This window comes from Drosophila elegans, unplaced genomic scaffold (genome assembly GCF_018152505.1).
Source record: "Drosophila elegans isolate 14027-0461.03 unplaced genomic scaffold, ASM1815250v1 contig_149, whole genome shotgun sequence".
In the NCBI taxonomy this organism is placed as follows: Eukaryota; Metazoa; Arthropoda; class Insecta; order Diptera; family Drosophilidae; genus Drosophila; species Drosophila elegans.
The window spans coordinates 20,024,406-20,030,761 of record NW_024545513.1 but is presented as its reverse complement, the minus strand read 5'-3'; positions in this window follow the sequence as shown (position 1 = coordinate 20,030,761).

The following is a 6,356-nucleotide window of genomic DNA, read 5'->3' as shown; positions in this document are numbered from 1 at the left end:
AAGTATGTAATTAGTAGCATTATGATAAACAAAATTTTGTTTACCTTTACAAATGGTTTTGGGTCTTGCTGGTCGACAAATAAAACAAATCTTTGAATTAAATGTTATTAATAAGCATTAAATATAGGATACCTATTTCTTTTCAATCCGTTTTGTTGCTCCTCTGGAAATCTCAGTGGCCAGAGATGCCATCTGAAACTATTTACTTAGCCCATCTCCGTTTCGCCAGCACTTCCAATTCCATTTGCACTGCCTTCAGCTCGAAGCTTTTCGGTCATATGTCATGCTTGGGCAGGCGATTTATTCTCAACGAAATACTCTTAAAAATGTTGCGTACATAAAATGCGAAATGCAAAATGCAAAATGCAAAATGCACCAAAGGGTGCAGAGATGAGAAAAAGGATGAGTAACCCAAAAGCCAAACAGACAGCAGGGCAAACAGCTTGGATTTTGGGCAGGGGTAGGATCTAGTTGCATATATAAATTACACACCCACATATATAAATTACCTTTTGATAAATCTCAGTCGTCGGGGTGGCCAAAAACTAGAAAGCCAAGCAGAAACCAAAACAAAATATACTCGTATATAGAAAAACGCAGAGGGGCAAGAAAGAACAGGCCGAGTTGCACAGTTGAGAAATCTTTTCGAACGTAAATCAATCCGTGCAGCTACATCATCGTCCGACTGACGACGCTTTTCCGGCTCTGTTCAGGTCCGCTCTTAACCCTCCACCCAGCCCAGGGTTGGAGAGGTTTCTCCACCGAAAACCGGAGTCCACCAATTGCTTTTCTTGATTGTTTTGTGGGCCGTATAGCAGCTAGTGCTGGCTGGACCAGTGCCACATATCGAAATGCAAATTCAACATGCAGTTAGAATATCCTACAGTGGCCGTTGGGGGCTGTAGGGGGTTAAGTTGCTGAGTTTTTGAGTCTCTGAGTCTCTGACTGTGTAAGCGTTTGTGACTGGATGGGTGGCTGGGTGGTTGGGTTAAGGGTCAACAAAACAAAACTCCGCAAAACGATAACGACACTCATCATCAACCAAAGTCAGATTTGGGGATGCCAGCTTCTCCGGCTCCTGCGGCTCCTCCTGCTGCTGATCCTGCTTAACCCCAGTGTGTTGCCAGTTGTCCTTAACCCACACTTGCCCCTCTTTTCACATGCATTTCAGAAACGCAACAGTAAACGCAATTTTTGGCCATGGCCACAATTCGTTTACTTTCAACTGGCTGCAATGGATGCCTAGTCGTATTCGTATTCGTAGTCGTAGCCCTTCTCTTGGGTTTGCCACCCCTTTGCCAAACACCGGGCACTACTACTTTTCCTCCTGCTTTTCCTCAACCCCCAAAGCCCCATCCCCTTTTGGCTTTTCCTCCTCAGACGTTGCTGGGCTGCATTTTCCGTTTTCGTTTACGCATCGTTTGAAATTTCTATGAATTGTAGATGCAATCGTCCAGGCCATGGGTGCTGCCTAAGACTCATGTGTTACATGTGTGCCTGACTACTCCCCTCGACCCTCGGAAAAAGGCAACCCCCACGCCATGGCACTCCACACCACCCCCGGGGTTATGGTTCACGAACCCAACCGACCCCAAAAGTCAGTGGAGTGCATTTCACTTGCAGTGCATTTGGTAAGCTCACGGCGAAGGCAAAGTTGACGATTCTCCTCCAGCTCTGTTTTTGTGGCCAGCTCTTGGGTCCACCAGGCAATGCAAATTGAAAACACCCTCCTCATCTTTTTGGGTGGGTATGTGGAAGACCCTACCACCCCCCTACCCACCCAACCACCACCACCCTCTGAAGAAGATGAAAGCTGGAGAAAGAAATGTACAGTTGGCCCCGTTGGCTGGCAAAAAAGGATTAGAGTGCGAGGAAATGGGAAATGGGAACTGCTACTGGTACCGGTAGCGGGGCCAATCTTTCATGACGAAACAAATATCCTCATAATTCAACAGGAAAATTGCCCCGCAGTTGGCAGACCCTGAAGGATGCACTCTAAAAAATAGTTGTACTTACCTAACATTTTTCAAAAATGCTCATTTTACCTGGTCTCTTAAATTCCTAACTCTTGATTTGGTGTCTCATTAGTGAGCAATAAAAATAAATTCTTATAAACAACTTTTATTCAATAAAGAAAGTTAAGTCATCAATTATTTTAAAAATTTTTGTCCTATAAATCATTCATTATCAATTCTTAAGAATTCTTTAAAATGATCCTTTTTAATAAAGATTTCAAAATAGCTCTGTTCATATTTACTTAAAAAGGTTTTGAGGTTCCAGCTTTAAGAATTTCTTAATTAATACTTAATTACGTTTTTTTTTTATTTTATTTATTTTATTATTATTATGATGCAACAAGTATAATACTTTTACATGAATGCACCAGACACAACAAATTTTAGTGAGCTTATTAAAAAAGGTTTTTATGTATTTGGCAGAGATTCAACTAATATTGTGTTTTCTATGATATACCTCTATAATATTTAACAATAGAAATGGCACAAATAAAGAGCATAAATTAAAGCATATTATTATGATTTTTGTTTCGACTTTTTATACCATGAAATCTAATATATAAAAACAATGAAAATCCTAAACTGTTTGTATAAATTTGATATTTTAAGTTGATAAGTTGGCTTGCCTTTTCTCCCAGTGGCGGACAAGGGTCCTCGGAGTTTTAGGGGCCTGAAACTGAGCCCCGGCCTACGAGGTTTTTCTGCGGCATCGTTTGTTACGCCTCGTGTTTTGTGGGCCAAAGATGGGGTTCCGGCGGTCAGGGATTGGGGATTGTGGAGCTATAAAGGAGGTGGACCAGAGACCCTTTGTTGGTTTCTGGTGATTTGCTTTGTCAGTGACAAAAATAATAACAGCCAGCCGCAGGCGAAGCCAAAGCCAAAGCTCCTTTTTCCCAGGCCACGTCACCGGTTGTGCTCTGGTCTTGTTTTTCTGCTTCTGATTTGGATTCGGATGAGGATTCGGATTTCTGTTTCGGTTTCTGCATCTTTTTCTGGCTCTGGCGCTGTGACTCCCATATGTCAAGTGCTACGGCCAGCATGTGTGTGACCATTTTTAATTACCACAATTTGAATTTCTTGAATAACTATTTGGATAAGAATCAAATGCAGGACAAACCGAGCAGAGGCCTAATGGATGGGTCATATCTCGGCACATCACACCACATCACACCGCATACCACACAGGTCCTGTTGCGTTTCTACCGCCTCGGAGTAAAACAAACGCTTTGAAAGTTGCCTTCTGTCTGGCCAAAGTCGCGTCCCATAAATAATCAAGCAATTATTTTGCTGTCAATTTCAACACGGCCGCCGAAAATGCAATGCCAACGCCTAAACGGCCTAAGCACGAAGGACGAAGGACATTCGAGGAAGAGCTCTGTTCGCAGGACCAAAAAGGAGTGAGCCGGGAACATGCAACCCGCTGAGTCTTTCGGACACGCTACACGGCCTCAAGGAGCAATAAATTCTTTCTGGCTGCGCCGGCCAAGAAACCTAAGCACTGACGGAAAAATACATTAAAAAAATAATGATTATTAATTTATAACAAGAAGAGTACAATTAAAAATTCGAATTTTGGTGGCTAAAATTAATTTATGTTGCTAGACAAAATATTGCAATATAACCTTTCATGACTTTGATTTAAACAAATTTTAAAAGTCTGATTTTAAAATATTATAATTATACTTTGTCTTGTTGAAAGATAAACTATTTATATATAAAAGTATGATTTTAAAATATTATGATTATACTATGCTTTGTTTATATATAACTTTTGAGATCAACTTTTTTATCTGTATTTTAAAATGATTTGTTATTTTATTATCTAATTTAAAACATTAAATTCCAGCGACAGTAGAGTAGACTAACTAAATAATAATTGTAAGACATTAAAAGGTGTTGTATTTAATGTGACTTCGTGTTTCCTGAATAAAATTTAAAATTTAAGGTCTCTGAAGCCGGTGAATATTGTTCCCAGTGCATTGAATGCACAAAGGCGACGCCAACTGAGAAGCCTTCGAGTCTGGCTGGCCGTGGCCATAGTCTGTTGATTTTGTCGAGCAGCCCAAGGATCGCGGATCCTGGAGCTTAAAGCCTTTTGTGCAGTGGTGGTGGTCCCCCATCCGGCTGCGATTCGATTTCACGGCCGTATATCATTGCGATTTCAGTAACAGTCCCGTCCGAGCCCGCTGCTCCGCATAATATATATATATATAGTAAGTACGTATATATCTATATTTTTCCGCCCGTTTCTTTGCTTTTCCACGCACCGGTCGGAAGTCCTTTAGCAGATTATCTGGGCAGGCGAGTCCTGCGAATATCCCGTGAATATCCCGTGATTTGTAATTGAAGGGCGTGTTCGCTGTTCCCCGAAAAGGAAAAGCACTCGACTGCAGACTGAGGCAATGGCAATGGCAATGGCAGTGGAAATGGAAATGAAAATGGAACTGGATCCATATCCATGCGCTTGTCTAGCTGATTGCATTCCTCGAAAGGAACGAAAGGAAGTCGGAAGGGGCCATTAAGTGATGCCAATGATTAACAACGGAAGTATAGATTTGGCCAGACTCGTAACTGTTTTTTTGGGAAGGGGATTCGACGATGGCCATGGCCATGAAGGCGGAGATGAAGGCCCGACGAATCGATGGCCTTGGCAGAGCTCTTAATGGCATTTGGCCATAAATCAAACTGCTGCCTAATTGTCCAGAGTTAAAGCTAAGGTTCCATAAAGCCGGGTATGACTTGACTTTTAGGATTGCAATGCAAAAAGCAATAAGAAAGATAATATATGTATTTATTCCGTGAATGAAAACAGGTTGTTTTTATTTTTTTAACACTCTTCAATAATTTTGTATAACAATTTTGATTCCAACAACCTGTATTCTATAAACTTAACGAAATATCTCGGCTTATAAATATTAAGTTTGTTCTCCGACGATGATTTTAATAATGTTTTAAATCAAATCAAAATTCATGTCTTCTAATTTATTTAGAAATTTGCTGTCCAGTAATTAAAAGAGTTTTAAATCAACCATTTTATTAATTTAAGAGACATTTTTCGGGTTATCTTTTACACCCTTTACGACATTTAAATCCGGAATAAAACAATAAACGTAAATAACTTTCAATTGAATAGTTTTGTGGCGGCAAATTTACGTTTGTCGTGGAATGGTGGCGAATTTCTGGGGCCGTTAAAACCGAAGAGAGAGGACACTTCCGCTCGACAATGGTCCGCCATTAGCAGCATTATTCTTCCAGGACCCCCTGTCCCATTTTGAGCCCACTCTGCAAACCTCTGCTCCGAAACCTCTCCCCAAAAACCCCTTTCCAACGACATTTTTGCAAATGTCCCTCTCATATGGGTTACGCTTTTCCATTCCCCCATTCCATTTCCATGTTTGATTGTAATTTTGTAATTTTCCCAGTTTATTATCTGTCAACATTATCGCACACACACACACACACACCCGACCGAAACGGGCATTAAATTCTTGGCCGTCGCCATCGCTCTTATCTTGTGTCGCATAAAACGCCGAGCGAATTTTCCAGCACGCACACCAAATAAACTCATCGAATTTCTCTTGTTAATTGAAATAAAACTATTTCAACTTTAGCTCTGTGACCCCTTAAAATCTGCCTGGGTTCTGGGGCAGAAACTTTTCATTTATTTGGGGTTGGAAAAGTTTCCGAGGGCATCCAAAAATATACTCAATGTGAAAGTCTTAAGCATTTTCCTAGTGATTGGTAATATATTGGTGCTGTATTTTGTACTTATAATTAAACGAAAATTGACTTGGTTTCATAGTAAATAAACAGCAATGAATATTTTAAGAACATGAATTCGAATGGAAATGTTGAATAAAAACATTTCTACACATCATAAAATATTTATTTATTTTTATTTATTATTTATTTTATTATCTGAGATTAAACTAAAGTCTCTGACACAAAATTAATATTTTTTAAAGGGTAAGCGATCATTACATCCGAATTGAGAGTCAAACTTGGGATAATCTGCAATTCTCGTTTGAAACTCCTGCGTCTTAATACTCCGTTTCGCCAAAGTTATTGCCAAGTTTTGGCCTTACTAAGTAAAAGCCACTTAAAGTAAAAAAGTGCAGCAGTAAGTGAGTCCCAACGAATAGGAAAGAGACAGAATTAGGGGAGTGAGAAAGAGACGGACACACCACACACCACACACCATACATAACACACACGAAACTCATAAAAATGCTTTGTGGTTGGGAATTTCTTTTCGCTTTTATTTTTTGGTGTTATTTTTTATTGTTTGATGGCAAGGTTTTTGTCCTTTCCCCAAACTTCCATTCGGAATTCTTCAACTTT